Here is a 24,946-nt window from a genome sequence, read left to right as displayed (position 1 = left end):
TGATTCCACTTATATGGAAAACCTAGAATAGTTCACTTCATAGAGACAGGAAGTAGAATAGTGGTTATCAAGAGGGAAATGAGGAGGTACTGCTTCATGTACAGACTTCCAGTCTGGGATGATGAAGTTTCTGGAAATGGTGAAAGTTACCCAACAATGTGAATGTACTCAATGCCACTGAATTGTACACTTAAAAATGGTTAAATTGGGTCAGGTGCGGTGACTCTTGCCTGTAATCCCAGCACTTTCGCAGGCTGAGGTGGGTGGATCACCTGAAGTTGGGAGTTTGAGACTAGCCTGGCCAAAATGGTGAAGCCCCATCTCTACTAAAAATACAAAAATTACCTGGCTATGGTAATCCCACATTAATCTATGGGATTACCATAGATTAATGTCTGTAATCCCAGCTACTCAGGAGGCTGAGGTACGAGAATTGCTTGAACCCAGGAGGCAGAGGTTGCAGTAAGCTGAGATGGTGCCACTGCACTCCAGCCTGAGCGAGACTCCATCTCAAAAAAAAAACAGGTTCATTGTAAATTTTATGTTCTGTTCCCCACCACCACCACTGCAGCACTCTGACAGTGTTTTATTTCAAACTCTGATCTCTGCCCTGTGATTACAAAGAGAATTCTACTGGTTATCTCCCACAGTCTCTGCTGTGAGAAAAACTGGTATCCAACGTTCTCTGAAACATACTGCCTTTCATCTAGACTCAGAAGCTAGACATACAATTTAAAACAGAAGAACAGGATTCGTGGCCACGTTACACCTGTCACCTGCCTGGGCCCAGCCATCAGCCATGGTTGTTGATGGTGAGACTGCTGAAAAGACCTGAGCAGGTTGGGAGAGAACAAAGGTATTTCTTTCTATAGCATGATAGGGATGGAAAACATCAAACTTCCAGAAGCCTCATCACCCACGCTTCACCCCAGAAGTTATTTTTGCCATCAGACTAGCTGAGAATTCTGGGCCTCTCCTTGTGCTTCTTCATACTGTTCCCCTGGTTTCAGCTGAGGGCCAGGGATCATCACCGTCTTAAGGATGGTGCTTAGATTAGATGGGGAACAATCTTGCCATGCATTCTCGAGCTTCCATAGGGGTTTGTCAGGTGCTTTTCAAATAAAACATACTCCAAGACACCCTTGAGTACATCTCCCTGTCCATACAACAACCGGCCAAACTGGTCATGGATGGCCAGAGTCTGCTGGGTGTGCATGCCTACGGTGACCTAGCCGTATATGTTGCCCTCGTTTATCAGATTTGAACAGCAAACTTAAACCACATGATAGGGCTCTAAAGCATCCATGAAGCTCCAGCAGATGGTCTTATATTTGATATCCCAGGTCATGTCTGGAAAAGTGTTCAGTTACCAAGGTATGAAGGCGGTCATGTGTGAGTTGTTTAGACAAAGGTAAGGTTCACTAAAGACATCCTTAGCTTTCTCAGGAAAGTCCTTTGTTTCAAAATTGTCATCATACTTTTTTTTTTTAGATAGAGTCTCATACTGTCGCCCAGGCTGGAGTGCAGTGGCATGATCTCGGCTCACTGCAACCTCCGCCTCCCGAGTTCAAGATTCTCCTGTCTTAGCTTCCTGAGTAGCTGGGATGACAGACGTGAGCCACCACTCCTGGCTAATTTTTGTATTTTTAGTAGAGACGGGGGTTTCACCATGTTGGCCAGGATGGTCTCGAACTCCTGACCTCATGATCCATCCGCTCAGCCTTCCAAAGTGCTGGGATTATAGGCGTGAGCCACCGCACCTGGCTATCAACATACTCTTTTGTCTTCTGGATTAATTGTAATGCTGCGTTATTCTTCATTCATTCAATTCTCTGTTTCAATCCTTCCTTTGAAAGAGATGACATTTGGCCAGGCATATGTTGTCTCTTTCAAAGGAAGGACTGAAACAGAGAATTGAACAAATGAATTACACGCCTGTAATCTCAGCACTTTGGGAGGCCAAGGCGAGCAGATCACCTGAGGTCAGGAGGTCAAGATAAGCCTGGCCAACATGGTGAAATCCTGTCTTTGAAAAAAAAAAAAGAGATGACATTTGAATATCACCCTCAAGAGGAACATAGGCATCAAAGACACCAGCTGTACAGGCCAGATGTATGAGACAATCCAAAGGTTCTGGAGGAATAACCAGTCCTGCTTTCCAGGCATGTTCCATAAACTCCTTTTAGGTTTTGTATTTAGGTTGATAAATAGGAGGTGTGAAACGTTTTTTAATTTTTACTGGAAATATAGCTGCAGACTGAATCACCAGAACTAGCTGCCAAGACCACCAGCCCAGAACCCTCGATAAAAGAGACAACCCCTGAGGTATGGGGGCTGCCATTTGTTCACACAAAGGCCACCAGGAAGATGTTTATTTTTATTTTTTTTTTAGTTTTTGAGATGGAGTCTTCTCTGTCTCCCAGGCTAGTAGAGTTCAGTGGTGCAATCTCAGGTCACTGCAATCTCTGCTCCTGGGTTCAAGTGATTCTCATGCCTCAGCCTCCTGAGTATTTGAGACTACAGGCACACACAGCTAAGTTTTGTATTTTTTAGTAGAGACAGGGTTTCGCCATGTTGGACAGGCTGGCTTCAAACTCATGACCTCAGGTAATCCACCCGCCTTGGCCTCCAGAAGTGCTAGGATGACAGGCGTGAGCCAGCATGCCCGGCCAAAGCTCTATATATTTTATCACTATTTTTAAAAAGGAATGAAAGGCCAGGTATGGTGGCTCACACTTGTAATCCTAACATGTTGGGAGGCTGAGGCTGGAGGATCCCTTGAGCCCAGGAGTGTCAGCAGCCTGGGCAACATAGGGAGACCATGCCTCTAAAAACAAAAAAAAAATTAATTAGCTGGATGTGGTGGCACATGCCCATGGTCCCAGCTACTTGGGAGGCTGAGGTGAGAGGATCACTTGAGCCCAAAAGGTGGAGGCTGCAATGGGCTGTGACCACGCCACTGCACTCCAGCCTAGGCTATAAAGTGAGACGCTGTCTCAGAAAAAAAAAATAATAATGAGGAAGAACTGATGCATGCTACAATGCAGATGAACCACTAAAACATGCTAAACATGCTAAATGAAGGAAGCCAGACACAAAAGGTCACATATGACATGATTCTATTTATATGAAACATTCAGAATAGGCAAACCCATAAAGTCAGATAGCAGGTTAGTGGTTTACCAAGGCCGGAGGAGAAAGGCAGGAAAGGAAGATAGAGAGTGACTGCTAATGGGAATGAAATCTCCTTTGCGGGTAATAAAAATATTTTGGAACTAGTTAGAGGTGGTGGTTGTACAATATTATTAATATATTAAATGCCACTGAATCATATACTTTAAAATGGTTAATTTTATATTATGTGAATTTTGCCTCAAGTTAAAAAAATCTTACTTGATGCTACATATCAGCTGGGATTGAAAAAGAAAAATAAATTTTAAAATACTTGAGAATAAAGACAAAACATGGAGACTCCATAACGACTAAAGAAATTGAATGACTATTTGAGAATCTTCACACAAAGAATACACTAAACCCAAATGGATTTACAAGTGAATTCTTCCAAATGTTCCAACACCCAAATGTGTAATTGAGTGGAAATGTGAGAAAAAGTTTTAATGGCTGGAGAGCAGAGTGTGGAATGGTGTGGTGCTTGGTGAAAGGTGGACTGGAGAAAATGGGCAAGAACTGTCATGATAAGAGTCTATCATGGGGTTTGGACTATCTTACCGGGCCTTGGGAAGATTTTGATACGTCTGAGCAGGACAGTGAAATATTACCTTTGAACCTCTGCCTTATGTGGTGAGTGGGTTTGACTATAAATAATGCTCTCAATAACGATTATGGGTATAACTTTTAAATTTTAAAAATTTATTTAAAAAATATCCTTGTACTGGGACCATCGAAATATTCTTGGCATCATTCTAATTTTAGTATATGTGCTGCTGAAGTAAATACCATATAACTTTTATAGACTGTCATTACCAGTGCCTTTTCTTTGTTTACTCTTCTGATTTTCTCTTCTATTCTTTTATTTATTTGTTTGTTTGTTTGTTTATTTATTTATATTTATTTTTTGAGATGGAGTGTCGCTCTGTCACCCAGGCTGGAGTGCAGTGGCGGGATCTCGGCTTACTGCAACCTCTGCCTCCGCAGTTCAAGCAATTCTTCTCCCTCAGCCTCCTGTATAGGTGGGATTACAGGCATGTGCCACCATGTCTGGCTAATATTTTTTTATTTTTATTTTTAGTAGAGACGGGGTTTCCCATGTAGGCCAGGCTGGTCTCAAACTCCTGACCTGGTGATTCTCTCACCTCAGGCTCCCAAAGTGCTGGGATTACAGGCATGAGCCACCACACCCGGCGTCATTTATTTATTTTTTAATATTATTTATGTAGATAGATCTTGCTCTTTTGCTCAGCCTGGAGTGCAGTGGCACAATCTTGGCTCACTACAGCCTCAACCTTTTAGGCTCAAATGATCCTAGCACCTCAGCCTCCTGAGTAGCTGGGACTGCAGTCACCCACTACCATACCTGGCTAATTTTTTTGTATATTTCGTAGAAAGGGGGTTTCTACCATGTTGCCCATGCTGGTCTCAAACTACCTGCCCACCTTGACCTTCCAAAATGCCAGGATTATAAGCATGAGCCATTGCACTTGGCCTCTTCCATTCCTTTAAATTCGATATAAGACATAATGACCAGAAGTTTTAAAAATGAGTATCAGTTTATTAAGATTAATTCATCCTTCTAACCTATTGATATGCTTATTAATTTTGTTCTAACCATGGTATTATTTTATCATTATTTTTTGAAACAAAGTCTCACTCTGTTGCCCAGGCTGGAATGCAGAGGCACAATTTTGGCTCACTGCAACCTCCACCTCCCAAGGTTCAAGCTCCTGCCTCAGCCTCCTGAGGATCTGGGACTAGAGGCATGTGCCACCACCCCTGGCTAATTTTTGTATTTTTAGCAGCAACAGGGTTTCACCCTGTTGGTCTCAAACTCCTGAGCTCAAGTGATCCACCTGCCTTGGCCTCCCAAAGTGCTGTGATTATAGGCATGAGCCACTGTGCCCAGCCTCTAACCATGATTTTAAACATAACTCATTTTTTGTCTCTTTTTTCTAACTTTTTATTTTTGTATTTTTAATATTTATTTATTTATTTAGTGACAGGGTCTCACTTTGTAACCCAGGCTGGCGTGGTCATAGCTCACTGCAGCCTTGAACTCCCAGGCTGAAGTGATTCTCCTGCCTCAGCCTCTGGAGTTGCTAGGACCACAGGCATAGACTGTTACAGCTGGCTATTTTTTTTTTAATTTTTAGTAGAGAGGAGGGCTTAATATATTGCCTGGGCTAGTCTCAAACTCCTGAGCTCAAGTGATCCTCCTGCATTGGCCTCCCAAAGTGTTGAGATTACATGTGTGAACTTTTTATTCTGGAAAATTGTAAATATACTGGAAAGTTAGAAAGTTAGAAAGAATGGTGTAATGAAATCTCATGTACACATCATCCAGCTTCAGTAAAGTTCAATAATGGAAAATCTCTTTCTTCTATACTGTCACCCACTTCTTTTTTTTTTTGAGAGGGAGTTTCGCTCTTGTTACCCAGGCTGGAGTGCAATGGCGCAATCTCAGCTCACTGCAACCTCCGCCTCCTGGATTCAAGCAATTCTCCTGCCTCAGCCTCCTGAGTAGCTGGGACTACAGGCATGCACCACTATGCCCAGCTAATTTTTGTATTTTTAGTAGAGACGGGGTTTCACCATGTTGACCAGGATGGTCTCGATCTCTTGCCCTCGTGATCCACCCGCCTTGGCCTCTCAAAGTGCTGGGATTATAGGCATGAGCCACCATGCTCGGCCCACTGTCACCCACTTCTTTACCTTCATTATTTTGAAATAAAACCTAGACATTATATCAGTTTGTTTGCAAATATTTTATTATTAAACATAATCATGTTTCATTATAAAATGAAATTACTAAACTTCAATTCTCAGGTGTCTGTTATACATGTTGGTATATCATGGTCATTAAAGATATTCCAAGATTATCTTTTCTTTTTTTTAAAGACTGGGTTTCACCATGTTGGTCAGGCTGGTCTTGAACTCCCAACCTCAGGTGATCCGCCCACCTTGGCCTCCAAAGTGCTTGGATTACAAGCGTGAGCCACCGTACCTGGCCTTTTTTTTTTTTGAGATGAAGTCTCACTCTTGTCTCTCAGGCTGGAGTGCAATGGCACGATCTTGCTCACTGCAACCTCCACTTCACAGGTTCAAGTGATTCTCCTGCCTCAGCCTCCCAAGTAGCTGGGATTATATGTGCCTGCCACCACACCCAGCTATATTTTGTATTTTTAGTAGAGACAGGGTTTTAGCATGTTGGCAAGGCTGGTCTTGAACTCCTGAACTCAGGTAACCCACCTGTGTCGGCCTCCCAAAATTCTGGGATTACAGATGTGAGCCAATACACCTGGCCTCCAAAATTATCTTTAAAAATCAACTGTGGGCTGGGAACAGTGGTTTACACTTTTAATCCTAGCACTTTGGGAGGCCTAGGTGGGAGGATCACTTGAATCCAGGAGTTCAAGACCAGCCTGGACAACATAGCAATATATTATCTCTATTTTATTTTTAAGGTAATTTATTAATTAACATAAAATAAAATATGGTGTGTATATTTGGAACTTTGTTCACAGATGTCAGGAAAAATTGTAAAATGCACCATTACCCATTTGAAAATAGCTTTTAACCTGGTTTCATTGACAAGGTGTCTCTAAGAGAAAGGGTAACAGATATAATTAAAAATTATTTGTTAGCAGGCAGGGGGAGGGAGGTGATGCATAAATAAATAAATAAATATTATTTGTTAACTTTGTATAAGATTTTTTGATATATTTCTCAGGAATTGAGAGAGGGAAAAACACTAATAACTTGGCATTATTTTCTTCACTGAATGGTTTTCATTTATTTTATTTTTGACATAGGGTCTTGCTGTCACACAGGGTGGAATGTAGTAGCATGGTCACAGCTCACTACAGCCTTGACCTCCAGGGCTCAAGTGATCCTCCCACCTAAGCCTTCACAGTAGTTCGTTCTACAAGTGCATGCACCACCACAGCCAGCTAATTTTTTTTTTTTGAGATGGAGTTTTGCTCTTGTTGCCCAGGTTGGAGTGCAATGGTACAATTTTGGCTCAGTGCAACCTCCGCATCCCAGGTTCAAGTGATTCTCTTGCCTCAGCCTCCTGAGGAGCTGGGATTACAGGCATCTGCCACCATGCCCAGCTAACTTTTTTTTTTTTGTATTTTTAGTAGAAACAGGGTTTCACTCTATTGGTCAGACTGGTCTTGAACTCCTGACCTCATGGTCTGGCTGCCTCGGGCTCCCAAAGTGCTGGGATTATAAGTATGAGCCACTGCTCCCGGTCCTCACATCCAGCTAATTTTTAAACTTTTTCATAAAGACAGGGTCTCACCATGTTGCTCAGGCTAGTCTGGAATTCCTGGGCTCAAGTGATCCTCCCATCCTGGCCACCCAAAGTCCTGGGATTACAGGCATGAGCCATATGTCTGGTCAATAAAAGATTTTCAAGCAAAATTATATTAGGATAAGATTCTGGGAGGAAAAAAGAAATATAAAATTTCCAATTTTACAAAGGTTGTTTATGTATTTTCCAGTGGCTGATAAATATCAAAGACACTGGAATTTAGATTATATTGGATAAATATAAATTGGAGAAACAATCTTTTTTATTTTTTATAAAATTATAAACATTTTTAATTCTTTTAAAACTTAAAATTTAAAAACTTTTTAAAAATTTATTTTATTTTTTTAAAAAAGATAAAGATAGGGTTTCTCCATGTTGGCCAGGCCAGTCTCGAACTCCTGACCTCAGCCTAAAAACTTTTTTCTTTAGAGATGGGGTCTCGCATGTCGGGCGCAGTGGCTCACACCTATAATCCCAGCACTTTGGGAGGCCGAGGCAGGTGGATCACAAGGTCAAGAGATCAAGACCTTCCTGGTCAACATGGTGAAAACCCATCTCTGCTAAAAATACAAAAATTAGCTGGGCATGGTGATGCACGCCTGTAGTCCCAGCTACTCAGGAGGCTGAGGCAGGAGAATTGCTTGAACCCAGGAGGCGGAGGTTGCAGTGAGCTGAGATCGCGCCATTGCACTCCAGCCTGGGTAACAAGAGTGAAACTCTGTCTCAAAAAAAAAAAAAAAAAAGAGAGATGGGGTCTTGCTATGTTGCCCAGGCTGGAGTGCAGTGGCTATTCACAGACGCACTCCCACTACTGATCAGCACGGGAGTTTTGACCTGCTCCGTTTCCGACCTGGGCCAGTTCACCCCTCCTTAGGTAACTTGGTGGTCCCCTGCTCCCAGGAGGTCACCATATTGATGCCGAACTTAGTGCGGACACCGATCGGCATACAGCACTACAGCCCAGAACTCCTGGGCTCAAGCGATCCTCCCACCTCAGCCTCCTGTTTAGCTGGGACTACAAGCAGGTGCCACGGCATCTGCCTTTTTTTTTTTTTTTTTTTTTTTTAATAGACGGGGTTTCACCATGTTGGCCAGGATGATCTCAATCTCCTGACCTCGTGATCCACCCACCTGGGAACTCCTTTCCCTTAACATCTGCTTGTAATATTTACTGATTTTAAAAATTCTTTTTTCAAGATTTCCTACCACAAGGAGCCACTTGATCCACCCCATCAACCTTAGACTCTCTTCCTTTTCTGGTGCAACGATGCACCCGTCCCTGCCTCAATCTCCCCTACCGTTTCCCAAACTCTGTTCCCATCAGCCTAAAGCCCAAGAGTCTCTCAGCCTGGTTGGAGTTCTGAGCTGCCAACTTCTTTCATAAACTTGAAAGAATTTGTATGCCCATGACTAAAATGAACTTTTTCTGCCATTGTTTAAGTCACTTAATTGAAAAGTGCATTTGTCCCTTGGTATCCAAGAGGGACTGACTCCAGGAACTCGCTCATATACCAAAATCTGTGGATGCACAAGTCCCTTATATAAAATGGCATAGCATTTTGCATATAACCTACATACATCCTCCTGTATACTCTAAATCATCTCTAGAGTATTTATAGTACCTAATAGAATGTAAATGCTATGTAAACAGTTGTTGTACTGTATTGTTTGGAGAATAATGACAAGAAAAAGTCTGTGCATGTTCAGTACAGATTTTTTTTTTCTTTTTTGAGACAAGGTTCGATTGCCCAGGCTGGACTGCAGTGGCACAATCTCAGCTCACTGCAACCTCCACCCCCCGGGCTCAAGCTATCCTCCTACCTCAGCCTCCCCGAGTAGCTGATAGCTGAGACTACAGGTGCACACCACCATACCCAGCTAATTTTTGTGGGTTGTTGTTGTTGTTTTTGTTTTTGTTTTTTTTTTGTAGAGATGGGTTTTGTCATATTGCCCAGTCTGGTTCAAGCAATCCTCTCACCTCCATTTCCCAAAGTGCTGTGATTACGTGCATGAGCTACCACACCTGGACAGATGCAATTTTGTTTCCAATTTTTTTGTCTTTTTTTTTCTTTCTCCAGTCGTCAGTGTTGATCAAATATTTCCAGTCTGCAGTTGGTTGAATCCACCAATGCAGAACCCATGGAAACAGAGATCTTACTGTATTGGAGCTTGAATCATTTAGGTTATCTCCAGAACAATCCATGTAGCCTCCTGTATCTTTGTCCATGAATGACCTAAGGCTGAAGGCTGACTTTGACTTCAAGGTGAGTGCCTGAAGGCATCAGGTAATCACAGCCCTCTGGGGTCACACTTGTTTAATACCTCTCTATGGTGCCAAATACTGCAGACAATAGAATGCAATCTCCCAATTTCTGTTTTTGACTGGGACCTTATCTTACTAACCTCAGTTAAGGTCACTTTCCTCATCTCCTTTCTCGCCAAACTCAACCACCCTACTTTTCTTCAGCCTCTTGTCTAACTCTCTTCTGCCCCTCTCCTCTGCCTTTGCCTTCAAGGTCCTTTAGCCTGGAGTGTTTTCAAGACTCCTTCAATGATTGGCTGCCTCTTTCTCTTTGGGTTTGTTGCAATTTGACAGTAACTGTCAAGATGTAAGATATCTGCCCATGAGCCCCTATGAAGAAATATTCAAATAGTACTCCATAACATTAAAAGGATGCTTATTGCAGCATTTTTAATTTTTAATTTTTACACAGAGTCTTGATCTGTCACCCAGGCTGGAGTGGAGTAGTGCGGTCATAGCTCACTGCAGCCTTGAACTCTTGGACTCAAGTGATCCTTTCACCTTAGCCTCCCTTGTAGTTGGAACTATAGGCGTGCCACCACTTCTCACTAATTTTTTCTTTCTTTCTTTTTTTCTTTTTTTGAGACAGAGTCTTGCTCTGTCGCCAGGCTCAGGCTGGAGTGCAGTGGCGCAATCTCAGCTCACTGCAACCTCCGCCTCCTGGGTTCAAGCAATTGTCCTGCCTCAGCCTCCTGAGTAGCTGGGATTACAGGCACACGCCACCATGCCCAGCTAATTTTTGCATTTTTAGTAGGGACGAGGTTTCACCGTGTTGGCCAGGATGGCCTCGATCGCCTGACCTTGTGATCCGCCCGCCTCGGCCTCCCAAAGTGCTGGGATTATATGGCTGAGCCACCACACCGGGCTCAGCTTTTTTTTTTTTTTTTTTTGGTACAGGGTCTTGCTCTGTTGCACAGGCTGAGGTGCAGTGGTGACACAATCATGGCTCATTGCAACCTTGATTTCCCGAGGCTCCAGCAATCCTCCAGCCTCAGCCTCCTGTGTAGCTGGGACTACAGGTATGTGCCACCATGCCCAGCTGATTTTTAGATTTTTTTTTGTAGAGATGGCAGGGGGGTCTCACCATGTTGCTCAGGCTGATCTTGAACTCCTGGGCTCAAGGGATTCTCCAGCCTTGGCCTCCCAAAGTGCTGGGATTACAGGTGAAAGCCACCACATCGGCTTTTTTTTTAATAGATAAGGTGTTTCACAATGTTGCCCAGGCTTGTCCCAAATTCCTAGGCTCAAGCAATCCTCTTGCCTTCACCTTCCAAAGTGCTGGGATTACAGGCATGAGCCACCACACCCAGCCTTGCCATTTTTTAAGAGCAAAAAAAAATGTTAAGAATGTAAATACCTTTCAAGAAAGGGATGGTAAAATGGTTGTACATATGCAGCCATTAAAAAGAATGAAGAAGATCAGGAAGTCCTGGCATGGGTAGAAGTCCATGGTACTGAATATTGCATGTAAAGGAAGAAAATCACAGCACATATAGAGTGTGTAGTCCCATTCATGTAAATACAACAAAGCCACCATGCCTGTGTGGATATACAGAAAAGGTTTCAGAAAGCCTCACACAGACCAGGAGTGGAAGAGAGAACTCACTATCTCAAGGACAATACCAAAGGGATGGCACTAAATCATTCATGAGAAATGTCCCCATGGTGCAATCACTTCCCACCAGGTCCCACCTCCAACATTGGGAATTACAATTCAACATAAGGTTTAGCAAGGACTACATCCAAACTCTACAATTAGAAATGGTTCATTTTGGGCCAGGCATGGTGGCTCACACCTGTTATCCCAGCACTTTGGGAGGCCAAGGCAGGTGGATCACCTGAGGTCAGGAGTTCGAGACCAGCCTGATCAATATGGAGAAACCCTGTCTCTACTAAAAATACAAAAATTAGCCAGGCGTGGTGGTGCACCTGTAGTTCCAGCTACTCGAGAGGGCTGAGACAGGAGAATCACTTGAACCCAGGAAGCAGAGGTTGCAGTGAGCCGAGATTGCGCCATCACACTCCAGTCTGGGTGACAAAGCGAGACTGTGTCTGAAAAAAAAAAAAAAAGAAATGGTTCATTTCTTCTTGGCAGGGAGTCCCAGCCAAGGTAAAACTTGTTTTCCTTCCCTGGGGCAAGAAGGGGAAATGGGGAGAGTAGCAGGGGCCGGAAGATGAGAAAATAGAAATGGAAGAATAAATGAATCAGGAGAATAAAGAAGAGAGGAGAGGAACAAAGGGGAGTAGATGGGAGAAGAGAGAAGGGAATGAGATGGGACAGGGAAGAGAGCAGAGGAGAGAAGGTAGAAGAGAAAATATGAAGGGAAGGAAAAAAAAGGAAAGGAAGAAATAGAGGTGAGGAGGAGAGGAGAGGAATTCTAATCACAGGAATTTAGGTCAAAGCGGACACTTGAGAAAGAGGAAGGAAAGAAAGAAAAGAAAGAGAAAAAGAATGAAAACTCAGTCTGATGGTGACTACTATTTTAATTTCTAAGCCAAGTAGAAGAAGATAAATATACACTATAGGTTGTTTCTGAACAGCTGATAATTGGGAATGCTTTGTTTTCCCACCTCTGCCAGACTAAATAAACCAAGGTGTCTACTGCTGCATAACAAATTACCCAAAACTTAGTAGCTTAAAACAACAAACATGTATTATCTCACATAGTTTCTAAGAGTCAGGAATCCAAGGGTTGCTTAGCTAGTAATTCTGGCTCCAAGTTTCTCATGAGATTGAAGTCAAGATACAGCCAGGGCTGCAGTCATCTGAAGGCTTGACTGGGGCTGGAGAATCAGATGGTTCATCCATGCTTACTCCAGGCCTCAGCTCTTTGCCAGCTGGGCCTCTCCATAGGGCTGCTTGAGTATCCTCATGACAGGGCAGCAGACTTCCCTCAGAAGGAATGACCCAAGAGAGCAAGATAGAAGCCACAATGTCTTTAATGACTTAGCCTTGGAAGTCACAGACCATCACTTCTACCCTATTCAATGGGCCACACCCACCTTTGATACAGTGTGGAAAGTGGCTACAGAACAACATGAATATCAGAATATGAGGATCATTCAAGGCCCTTTTGGAGGCTGGTAATCTGGGCAGAAGAAAAGGTTTTTTTTTTTTTTTGAGACAAAGTCTTACTGCTCACTGTCACCTAGGCTGAGTACAGTGGCACAATCATGGCTGACTGCAGCCTCAATCTCCTGGGTTCAAGTGATCTCCCCACCTCAACCTTCCAGATAATTTGGACTATAGACACTCACCACCATGCCTAGCTAATTTTATTTTAGTAGAAACAAAATCTCTCTAATGTTACATAGGCTGGTCTCTAACTCCTGGGCTCAAGCGATCCTCTCACCCCAGCCTCCCAAAGTTTGGGATTACAAACATGAGCCACCTCACCTGGTCTAACAGACAAATTTCTGATGAGCAGTTTCTTCTCTAGCTGTTTACAATGACTCAAGAACTAGTCTTGTCAAATCTCTCTGGGATGCTTCTCACTCAGCAGATTCTCTTCCAGTTATATTCTCTGGAAATATGTGTACTAATGGACAAGAATATCCCTAAAAGCATTGCTCCTGGACAAAAAATATTTGACAGCCCAAACACCATTCAGCAATTGACCACATAAGTTGTGCTATATTTACATGACATAATATTCCAACTATAAACCCACTATCATGATTAACCCACTGTGGACATATGCAACAACCTAGATGAATCTCACAATGTTGAACAAAAGAAGCCAGACCAATATACACTGTATTAATTCCCATTTAGATAAAGCTTAAAACACTCAAAACTAAACTAAAATGTTTAGAGCTGCCTACTTAGATGGTAAAACTATAAAGACAATGAACTTATCAGCATGGGAGAGTGACTTCTTTTTTGGGATGATGAAAGGCATTGCAATCAGGAAGGGAGCAGGATGAGACTTCTGACAAAGTTCTATTTCTTTGCCTGAGTGCTGATTACACGTGTTTCCTTTTTAATAATACTTTAAGCCATAGAGTTACGTGATAGGTACTTTTCTGTATATGTATCATTTCACAATAAAAGGGCTTTAAAAAAATATCTTAATTCTCCAAGATCTTGTTTTGGAAAACAATCAACAATGATGATAGTAATAATCAGCCTATAATGTGCACATAGTCCCCATCCCTCTGGGGACTTGCAGCGAGTAGGGAGAAGCTTGTACCCTCAAATAAGTGACACGCACTGAACCCTGATCCCTGGTGCCCACCGCTGCAGAGCCTCACGTTTGGACGCTGGAAACTGAATCCCTATTGTGGTGACCTCTGAGCTTCTCCTTCCAGAAACCTTGGCCCTGGAGGAATTTCAGTCTGATTCTGCCATCATGGGTCTCCCCCATCACCCGTCCTTCTTTGCCTGCTCCCCCGCACCCCTTCTAATCCTAGCTTTTTCTGAATTTCTTTTGTTAAGCTGACAGAAGCCATAATTGAGCCCCCTGACAAGAGCTGGACTGTGCTTTTCTCTCTCTTTTCCTTTTTTGCAATCTACAATGAGCCTTCCAAGTTCATTACCGCAGATGGTCCTGGTCAGGACCCAGGGCCCGATGGGAGAAGCTTATTATCCAGCCTCGGGGACAGTGAGAACTGGCTGGCAGCCGCAGTCATTCTGAAGCAGTCATGTCCAATTAGAAGAAACATTAGGCACTTTCCTTCTGGAGCCCCATTAACAAATTAGTCCTACCACAAACTGAGAGAGACTGGATGGGACCAAATACCTTTTGACCACTGGATAATTTGATAATTTGGAGAAGAAACAGTGCAGAACACTGCTGTGTGTGTGTGTGTGTGTGTGTGTGTGCGCGCGCGCGCGTGTGTCTGTGTGTACGTGTTGGAGGTAGGAGGTAGCAGGTGGTTTGGGAGGAGGATTTGACACCGTATGCCTGTGCCACCCAAGAATGAAACCTTTCTAACTCTAAGCCATGCCTGTTACTGGGTTAAAATGGTCAGGGATTTGGCAAGAATGGCTGTCTTTTCTGTGGTCAGTATTTCATCCACGCAGGACTTGCTGGGTTGGAGAAGCTGGTACTATGTCCTTAGGAATTTTTGTTAAGTTTTAGTTCCAGGAAGTTTGTGGAAAGTGGGTTGGGGAATCCAATGCCCCATGTACCTGCTGTGATACAATAATCTTAATTCATTATATTAAAATTATGTTGGGTTTTCAAAATATTGGTTGTAAATGGCTTGCTCAGGAAAAGTACTAATTAGACCTCTGAGATTTTTTAAATTCCAAAGTCTGAACCACAAATAAGTTTTTGTTGCTAAGGAAACCACTGCATTCAAATTACCATTGCAAATTTAAATTGCCATTTTAGGTTCATTTGCAATAGAGCAAAAGCTTGGAGCAACTCCTCTAAAAGGGAGGGAGAGAAAGGAAGATGAGGTAGAGAGGAAAGAATGTTACTGGTGAGAACATGATGCCTACTTTTGATTGATAGCTGAAGAACTAAGAAAATCTAGAGGCAGAGAACTGCAGAGAAGGCCCATATGATCTCTCATTTCATAACAGGTTATCACTCCTGAAGTCTCACATTAGAAAGATTCTTAGAGATTTTCTGCCAACTCCTATTCAGTGCAGGAGTGTTCTTTTTATTTACTATAGATCTTACACATATATACAAATAATAGGGTAATCTTATAAAGAACTTCATCCAATATGTTCAACAACCGAGATAAAATGGACAGCTTCCTTCAAAACCAGAATTTTTTTTTTTTTTTTTATAGAGACGAGTTTCACCATGTTGGCGAGGATGCTCTTGATCTCTTGACCTTATGATCTGCCCATCTCAGCCTCCCAAAGTGCTGGGATTACAGGCGTGAACCACCGCGCCCAGCCTCCAAAACCATAATTTATCTAATCTGTCATGAGATTAGATTGAAAAGAACAAAAACTTAAAAAAAAAAAAACTAATACATATTTTTTTAAAAATCAAAAATTAAAAAAAGAAGAAAAATTATTTTTAAAAAGCCATAATAAAGTAATTTATCAAAATGGACCCAAGAAGAAATTTAAAAATCTAAATAGCTTCATAGCTATTAAATCTGTTGAATGATTATTTATTTTTATTTTTTGTAGAGACGGGGTTTCTCCATGTTGGTCAGGCTGGTCTCAAACTCCCAACCTCAGGTGATCTGCCCACCTAGGCCTCTGAAAGTGCTGGGATTACAGGTGTGAGCCACCATGCTTAGCCTGTTATTATTATTTTTTGAGACAGAGTCTCACTCTGTCACTCAGGCTGGAGTGTAGTGGCTCACTGCAGCCTCTGCCTCCCAGGTTCAAGCAATTCTCCTGCCTCAGCTTCCCAAGTAGCTGGGATTAAAGGCACCTGCCACCATGCCTAGCTAATTTTTGTATTTTTAGTAGAGATGGAGTTTCACCATGTTGGCCAGGTTGGTCTTGAACTCCTGATCTCAGATGATCTGCCCACCTCAGCCTCCCAAAGTGTTGGGATTACAGGCGTGAGCCACTGAGCCTGGTCAAGAAAGTTATTCTTAAAAAGCAGTGCTGACTGGGCACGGTGGCTCAAGTCGGCAATCTTAGCACTTTGGGAGGCTGAGGTGGGCAGATCACGAGGTGAGCAGTTTGAGACCAGCCTGGCCAACATGGTGAAACCCCACCTCTACTAAAGATACAAAGAAATTAGCCGGGCATGGTGGTGCTCACCTATAATCCAGCTACTCGGGAGGTTGAGGCAGGAGAATCGCTTGAACCCAAGAGGCGGATGTTGCATTGAGCCAACAGCATCGAGCCATTGCACTCCAGCCTGGGCAACAGGGCAAGATTCTATCTCAAAAAAAAAAACCAGTGTTGAAACTATATCTTTTAAGGAAAAAAATTTAATCCCAGCACAATCTCATTCCACATGCAATTTTATTTTTGTTTTTTGTTTTGTTTTGTTTTTTAGATGGATTTGCCTGGGATTACAGGCAGCTAATTTTTGTATTTTTAATAGAGACGGGGTTTCACCATGTCAGCCAGGCTGGTCTTGAACTCCTGACCTCGAGATCCACCCACCTCAGCCTCCCAAAGTGCTGGGTTTACAGGCATGAGCCACCACGCCCGGCCTCCACATATAAAATTAACTTGAAATTAATCACAGACAAAACATAAAAACCCAAACCAGAAAGCTTCCAGAAATAAAACACAACAGAAAAACAATTTTGAAGTTATCAAAGATTTATTGGACAGGGCACAAAAAATGTTAAAGAAGAAATAAATAAATTTGACTTCATAAATACTTCTATTCTCCAAAGATAATAAAAGGGCAAGCTACAGACTGAGGGAAAATATTCACAATGTGCATTTGTAGCAAATGTCTTGAATCACAATACGAAATAATTCAGGCTGGGCGAGGTGGCCCACGCCTGTAATCCCAGCACTTTGGGAGGGAGGCTGAGGTGGGAGGATCACCTGAGGTCAGGAGTTTGAGAATAGCCTGACAAACATGGTGAAACCCTGTCTCTACTAAAAATACAAAAATTAGCCAGGTGTGGTTGTGGGCACCTGCAATTCCAGCAACTTGGGAGGCTGAGGCAGGTGAATCCCTTGAACCTGGGAGGCTGAGGTTGCAATGAGCCAAGACTGTGCTATTGCACTCCAGTCTGGGTGACAAGAGCAAAACTCTGTCTCGAAAATAAATAAATAAATAAATTAGTTAATAATAACACCAATAGCTAAGCACAGTGGCTCACGCCTGTAATCCCAGCACTTTGGGAGGCTGAGACAGGTGGATCACAAGGTCTGGAATTCAAGACCAGCCTGGCCAAGATGGTGAAACCCTATCTCAACTAAAAACTACAAAAATTAGCTGGGTATGGTGGCAGGCACCTATAATCTGAGCTACTTGGGAGGCTAAGGCAAGAGAATCAATTGAACCTGGGCAGCAGAGGTTGCAGTGAGCTGAGGTCAAGCCACTGCACTCCAGCCTGGGCGACAGAGTAAGACTCTGTCTCAAACAAACAAATAATAATAATAATTCATACAAATTAATATAGGAAAACCAACCCATTTTTTTGAGAGTAGGTCTTGCTATGTTGCCCAGGCTGTTTTCAAACTCCTGAGCTCAAATGATTTTCTTGCCCTGCAAGTGATCTGCTCAGGCTGGAGTGCAGTAGCTGTAGCCTCAACCTCCAGGGCTCAAGGGATCCTCCCACCTTAGCCTCCCAGGTAGATTTGCACATATATGATCCCTTTAGTATTCCCAACCACCCCATGAGGTATCTGCTTATATTCTCATCCTGGGGACAAAGACAATGAAATTCAAAAATATTCAAAGAATTTCTCAAAAATCCCTCCCAAAGTGCTGGGATTACAAGTGTGTGCCACCATGCCCAGCCCCCAACCCAATTTTTTAAATGGTCAAAATTTTGACCAGAAATCACGTAAGAAGATAATCAAATGGTTCATAAGCACAAGAAGTTATGTTCAACATAATGAATCATCAAGGAAATGCATATGAAAACCACAATAATAGCTAAGCGTTAAAAGACTGGTAATTGCAAGAGTTGATAAGGATGCAAAACAGGTTGGGTGTAGTGGCTCACGCCTGTAATCCCAGCACTTTGGGAGGCCAAGGCGGGCGGATCATGAGGTCAAGAGATCGAGACCATCCTGGCCAACATGGTGAAACCCTGTCTCTACTAAAAAATACAAAAATTAGCTGGGCATGGTGGCGTGTGCCTGTAGTCCCAGCTACTTGGAGGCTGAGGCAGGAGAATTGCGTGAACCCAGGAGGTAGAGATTGCAGTGAGCCAAGATTGTGCCACTACACTCCAGCCTGGCGCCTGGTGACAGAACAAGACTCTGTCTCAAAAAAAAAAAAGGGGGTGTGGAACAAACGAGAACTTCATACACAGATGATAAGAGAATAAAATGGTACTATCACCTTTGTATACCAGATTATAAATTTCATATAAAAATGACAAAAACACCTGTTTTATGATCCAGCAAATTCCACTTCTAGGCAGCAGCAGATATCCACAAAATCACTTCCGTATAAATATTTATACAATAGCAGCTGCCGTGTTCTGAATGTGTCCCTCCAAAATTCATGTATTGGAAACCTATTTTACTTTACTATTATTTTTTAAAGACAGGTTCTCCTTCTGTGGCCCAGGCTGGAATGCAGTGGTATGATCATGGCTGAGTGTAGCCTTTACCTTCCAGGTTCAAGCAATCCTCATGCCTCAGGCTCCTGAGTAGCTGAGACCACAAGTGCACACCACTATGCCTGGCTAGTTGTTTATTTTTTGTAAAGATGAATACTGACTATATTGCCCGTGCTGGTCTTGAGCACCTGGGCTCAAGACATCCTCCTGCCTAGGCCCCCTAAAGTACTGGGATTACAGGTGTGAGCCACCATGCCTGGCCATGTTTTGGAAACTTAATCCCTAATGCAACAGTGTTGAGAGGTAGGGCCTTTGGGAAGGTGTTCAGATCAGGAGGGCTCTGCTTTCATGAGTGGATTAACACTATTATAAAAGAGCTTAATGGAAGAAATTGGACCCTTTTTTTCCCCTTCCACTTTCCACCATGTGAGGACACAGTTTTCCTCCCCTCTGGAAGATGCGATGTTCAAGGCTCCATCTTGGAAGCAGAGAATAGCCCTCACCAGATGCTGATGCCTTGGTCATGGAGTTTCCAGACTCCAGAACTCTGAGAAATAAATTTCTGTTTTCTATAAGTTACCCAGTCTAGCCGGGCGTGGTGGCTCACGCCTGTAATCCCAGCAGTTTGGGAGGCCGAGGCGGGCGGATCACAAGGTCAAGAGATCGAGACCATCCTGGTCAACACGGTAAAATCCCGTCTCTACTAAAAATACAAAAAATTAGCTGGGCATGGTGGCGCACACCTGTAATCCCGGCTACACAGGAGGCTGAGGCAGGAGAATTGCCTGAACCCAGGAGGCGGAGGTTGCGGTGAGCCGAGATCGCGCCATTGCACTCCAGCCTGGGTAACAAGAGCGAAACTCTGCCTCAAAAAAAAAAAAAAAAAAGTTACCCAGTCTAGCATTCTAATATTATAGTAGCAAAAACAGACTAAAACAGTAGCTTTATTCATAATAGCTGAGAACTGGAAATCAACCAAACGTTCATCAATGGGGGACTAGATAAAGAAACTGAAGTACATCTACATAGTGGAATATAACTCAGCAAGAAAAAGACAATGAATTATTGATATCTCCAATAACACAGATGAATCTCACAATTATCATGCTGAGTGAAAGAAACCAGACAAAAAGACTACACTGTGTATTTCATTTATATGAAGTTCTATAGCAAGCAAAACTGAACTATGGTGACAGAAATAAGATCTGTGATGAGCTGGATGAGCAGTCACCACAAAGGGGCAGGAGGGAGTTCTGTGAGGTGAAGAAAGTGTTCTACATCTTGACTGGATGGTGCGTAAATGGCTTTATAAGTACCTAAACATAGCCAAATGACTACCGAAACGGGTTCATTTTCTGTACATAATTATACCTCAATCAAGATTTTGTTTGTTTGTTTATTTTTTGAGATGGAGTCTTGCTCTGTTGCTCAGGCTGGAGTGCAATGGCACAATCCTGGCTCCCTACAACCTCCAGCCCTGGGTTCAAGCAATTTCCTGCCTCAGCCTTCTGAGTAGCTGGGATTATAGATACCCACCACCACGTCTGGCTACTTTTGTATTTTTAGTAGAGACAGCATTTCACCATGTTGGTCAGGCTGATCTGGAACTCCTGACCTCAGGTGATCCACCTGCCTCGGCCTCCCAAAGTGCTGGGAGTACAGGCGAGAGCCACTGTGCCCGCCCTTCATGTTTTATTTATTTATCTTTACATGGGTAGGACAAGATTAGAAAGAGGTGTGAAGATTGAAGAGGAGCTTGGGTGTATCCTGCAGCCAATAAGAAACCACCTTAGTTGCTTACCAGAAAATGATAGGATGAAATTAATCAGAATCATTTTAATTCACCAAATAGCTGTCGGGGCAAGGCATTGTGTTAGATAGCGCAGCAATTCTGATGGAAATAATACAAATAAAAGTCATTTATTCTTGTTATGTTTTACCTGTTCCACAACCAATGTACTTCCAAGTACACTGAGTAGACTGGGCATCACCCCAAACAACCTGCTAAGGTAGGAGAAAGGTTTCTAAATCCCTTTTATATAAGAGATGACCGATGCTCAGATTGGCAAGTGAGAAAGTGAGGACTAGACATTCAGATTACAAATTCAACACTCTTTTGTAATTTACACTTACAAAGTATAGTTTAACAACCTACATATGATTTCTACATATATAACCCCTTTAATATTTCCAACCACCCCTCGAGGTATCAGCTTGTATCCTCATCCTGGGGACAAAGAAAGTGAGATTCAAAAAAGTTTGAAGAATTTCTCAAGAGCCTAGAGCTAGGCAAGTTCAGAGGCTAGTACTGGGATCTGGCTTTTCTGATTCCACATCTAACCTGGCTCCACCTCATGGCCTCTCTGAGTCCTTGTTCTATAGATCAGAGCTTTGCCAGGCTCAGAGCCACAGCTTCTGTGTGAGCCATCCCTGCTGAAGTTCTTCACAGCCCACTCAGACCTAGAGACAGCCACTGTGGCCGGACTCGGGTCCTTTGACTTCTTCCACTCTTTGCTCTCTGTTTTTGAGACAGGGGTCTCACTCTGTGGCTCAGGCTGGAGTATAGTAGCTGCAGCCTCAACCTCCAGGGCTCAAGGGATCCTCCCACCTCAGCTTCCCAAGTGGCTGGGACCACAAACACATACCACCATGCGCAGCTAATCTAGTTTTTGTTTTTGTTGTTTTGTGGAGAGGGAGTCTCACTATGTTGGCCAAGATAGTGTTGACTCCAGATATCAAGTGATCCGTCCGCTTCCACCTCTCACAGTGCTGGGATTACAGACGGGAGCCACAGCACCCGGCCTGCTCCTTCCACTCTTAAAACTGTCACAAAAGACTTGATGTGTTCTTACCACCAAAAAAAAAAAAGTTAAGTATGAGTGGTGATGGATATGCCAGTTAGCTTGATTATGGTGATCATTTCACAATGTATACATATATAAAAACATCACATTGTACACCTAAAATGTATACAATACTTATTTTCCAATTATGACTCAATAAAGCTGAAAACAAAATCATTTAATATGAAAGAACTTTTTGGGCCAGGCACAGTAGCTCATGCCTGTAATCCCAGGACTTTGGGAAGCCTAGGCAGATGGATTGCCTGAGTCCCAGGAGTTTGAGACCAGCCTGGGCAACATGGTGAAACTACATGTCTACAAAAAATACAAAAATTACCTGGACATAGTAGCTTTCATCTGTAGTCTCAGCTACTCAGGAGGCTGAGGTGGGAGGATCTCCTAAGCCCAGGAGATTGAGGCTGCAGTGAGCAGAGATCGTGCCACTGCACTACAGCCTGGGTGACACAGTGATACCCTGTATCAGAAGAAAAGAAAATTAAAAAAAGAAAAAAGTAAAGAAAAGAAAGCTGGGCGCAGTGGCTCAGGCCTGTAATCCCAGCACTTTGGGAAGCTGAGGTGGGCAGATCACCTGAGATCAGGAGTTTGAGACCAGCCCGACCAACTTGAGCTTTAGTAGAGAAACCCCGTCTCTACTGAAAATACAAAAAAATTAGCTGGGCATGGCACATCCTTGTAATCCCAGCTACTCAGGAGGCTGAGGCAGGAGGATCCCTTGAACCTGGGAGGCAGAGGTTGTGGTGAGCTGAGATTGCACCATTGCACTCCAGCCTGGGCAACAAAAACAAAACTCCATATCAGAAAAAAAAAAAAAGGAATAGAAAGAAGGAAGGAAGGAGGGAAGAAAGAAAGGAAGGAAGAGAGAAAAAGAAAGGACTTTTCCTTTCTGGCTTAGACTAGGTTTCATTCATCTCAATTTCCCTTTCTCTCTCTCTCTCTCATTACTTCAAATCCTTATTTATTTATTTATTTTGATGGAATGCTCCTTGAATTTGCATGTCATCCTGGTGCAGAGGCCATGCTTATTTTCTCTGTATTGTTCTAATTTGTAGTATATGCGCTGTGGAACCTAGCCAAATCTTCATTGGTTTTTAAAAATTATTATAAAAATATACATTCTTATTGCAGAAACCAAACCAAACCAAAGTAATATAAACATTTATGACTTAGATTTGGGGGGAATGGTAAATGCCTCAAATTTCAATAGGGAGTCATTTACAATGGAAACAAATTACATGACACTGCTGTAAAAAGTGTGGTTGTTGAAAAAGCGACACCCTGCCTGCTTAACATGTCTCCAGCATCACTGGACCCCTGAAGCCATGTGAGTTTGCAACCCCTTCTGGATGCTCAGTGCTCATTCTTGGACTGATTACTCCCCTCATCAGGATGGGGAAAAATCCAGCTAACATTTACTGGTCCTTGCTATGAATGAACTAAGTGTCTTTTCACGTATTTTGTCATCAGACATAATACAAGATAAGGCACTGCTCTCTTTATTTTCCAGATAAGGGCGTGGGGAGTTGAAGCTCAAGGTCACATAGTGCACGGTCAACATTAGTGAATACAGGACTCTAGTCAAATGTAGAAATTTAATTCTGAACCCTGTGCATTTAACTCTAGACTGTACTGCTTCCCTAAAGAGACCCAAACCATGCTTTATAGCGACTTTGAAGGATAAAGGCAGGTCCAGCAGAGGGTCTAACATCCATGCAAACCTTCCTGGAGAGATTAGGCTTCAATAGGGATTCTTGGCTTCAGATTGAATAAGTCCTGAATGGGTGCCTTTCAGATTGTGTGACGAGCCAAGGGAAAGATATTCGGGGGGAGGGGACGGGACAATAGAAAAGCAAAGTCTGCTTAGCACCCTCCATGTTGATGATTTCTGTTTTTAGAGTCATCAAGTTTCATTTCCTTCCTTCCTTCCTCCCTCCCTTTCTTCCTTTCTTCCTTCTCAATCTCTCCCTTGTCATCCAACTGAAACCTGTGGGAAATGCTGATATCTTCCTGAGCTGAAACCTTTTAAAAATTTTTTAATCTGATTTCAGAGAGGCATGTGTTGATCCCTCCATTGTCTATGATGGAACAAAATATCAGACCTGTAATTATCTCTTCTCCTGGCAGGCCTTAAGATAAAACAGACAGGAAGACCTGAGCGGATTCTTCTCAGATGCCACCTCTTAGCACTGGGCTTTGCGAGCCTGTTATTTGGGGTGCTGCAGAAGGCAAGGCCCTATCCCGCCAAGGATCAATGGGAAAATAAGCAGTTGCTTGTGAATAGACTGCGGTCTCCTGCAGTTGTCATGCCTCCTTGGTAATGGCTATTTATCCCCACTTAATTGCTACCTGGGTTCCCCTCATTCTGTGCTGGCTGGCACTTCCCACCCCTGCCACCCTGGGCAAACTTAGGGCAGCCTGCAGAGGTGAGGCATGCCTGCCTGCCAGCCCCTTCACAGAAGCAGAGGATGCCGGTGACCTCAGCAAGGCTGACAGCGGTGACACCACCCTTTACTGCCTCTCTACTGGGTGATGTTACCTTGATCATCAATGCCTTGTGACAGCTGTACTGGCTCAGCCCTGGGATCTTCTTGCCTGCCATGCTGAGTGTCTGGGTGGTTTGTGGGTAGACCTGAGTGATGGTACTTCTATTTGACAACAAACAGTCTGAAGCAGAAAAAGATAAAAATAAAAAAAAGTATGTTCCTGGAAAGTGGAAGAGCCCAGAGAACTTCAGAGAAAGGGTATCTAAGCCCATCCACATCTGGATCTTTTGTTATGTGATATAACAAATGGGTACCCTCCTTAAAATAAGAGAGAGAAACACATTAGTACCTAAGTAAAAATCCCACACAAAATATAATAAGCCAAACCACACATTATAGCATGAGTAAACTTGACAAATATAAACTAGCTTGAACTTGGAAAATCAAATCCTGTAATTTATAATCATCGAGAAGAGACAACTCACAGAATGGGAAAAAATATTTGTATATTGTCTACCAGACAGTGGCCTAGTATCCAAAATATATAAAGAAAAATGACAGCTTAACAATAGAAAAACAATACTAGCCTGACAAAGGCAAGGCAAAACCAAAAAAAGATAATTCAGTTTACAAAGATTTAAACAGACATTTCTACAAAGAAAATATACAAAGGCACAGA

At 42.9% G+C, this 24,946-nt stretch overlaps 1 non-coding gene and 1 pseudogene across 1 annotated transcript; both read right to left on the bottom strand.

Annotated features, from left to right (window-relative positions):
- Nucleotides 1–947: 947 nt before the first annotated feature.
- LOC100388389 (large ribosomal subunit protein mL45-like) overlaps nt 948–24,946 on the bottom strand; it is a 29,522-nt pseudogene continuing 5,523 nt past the window's right edge.
- LOC118147562 (U6 spliceosomal RNA) lies at nt 22,753–22,858 on the bottom strand. Its single transcript, XR_004734013.1, has one exon. It is a non-coding gene; the product is annotated as a U6 spliceosomal RNA (small nuclear RNA).

This window comes from Callithrix jacchus, chromosome 14 (genome assembly GCF_049354715.1).
Source record: "Callithrix jacchus isolate 240 chromosome 14, calJac240_pri, whole genome shotgun sequence".
NCBI classification, from domain to species: domain Eukaryota; kingdom Metazoa; phylum Chordata; class Mammalia; order Primates; family Cebidae; genus Callithrix; species Callithrix jacchus.
Note: the sequence above shows the minus strand (reverse complement) of the source record. Positions and strands in the feature narration are given on the sequence as shown.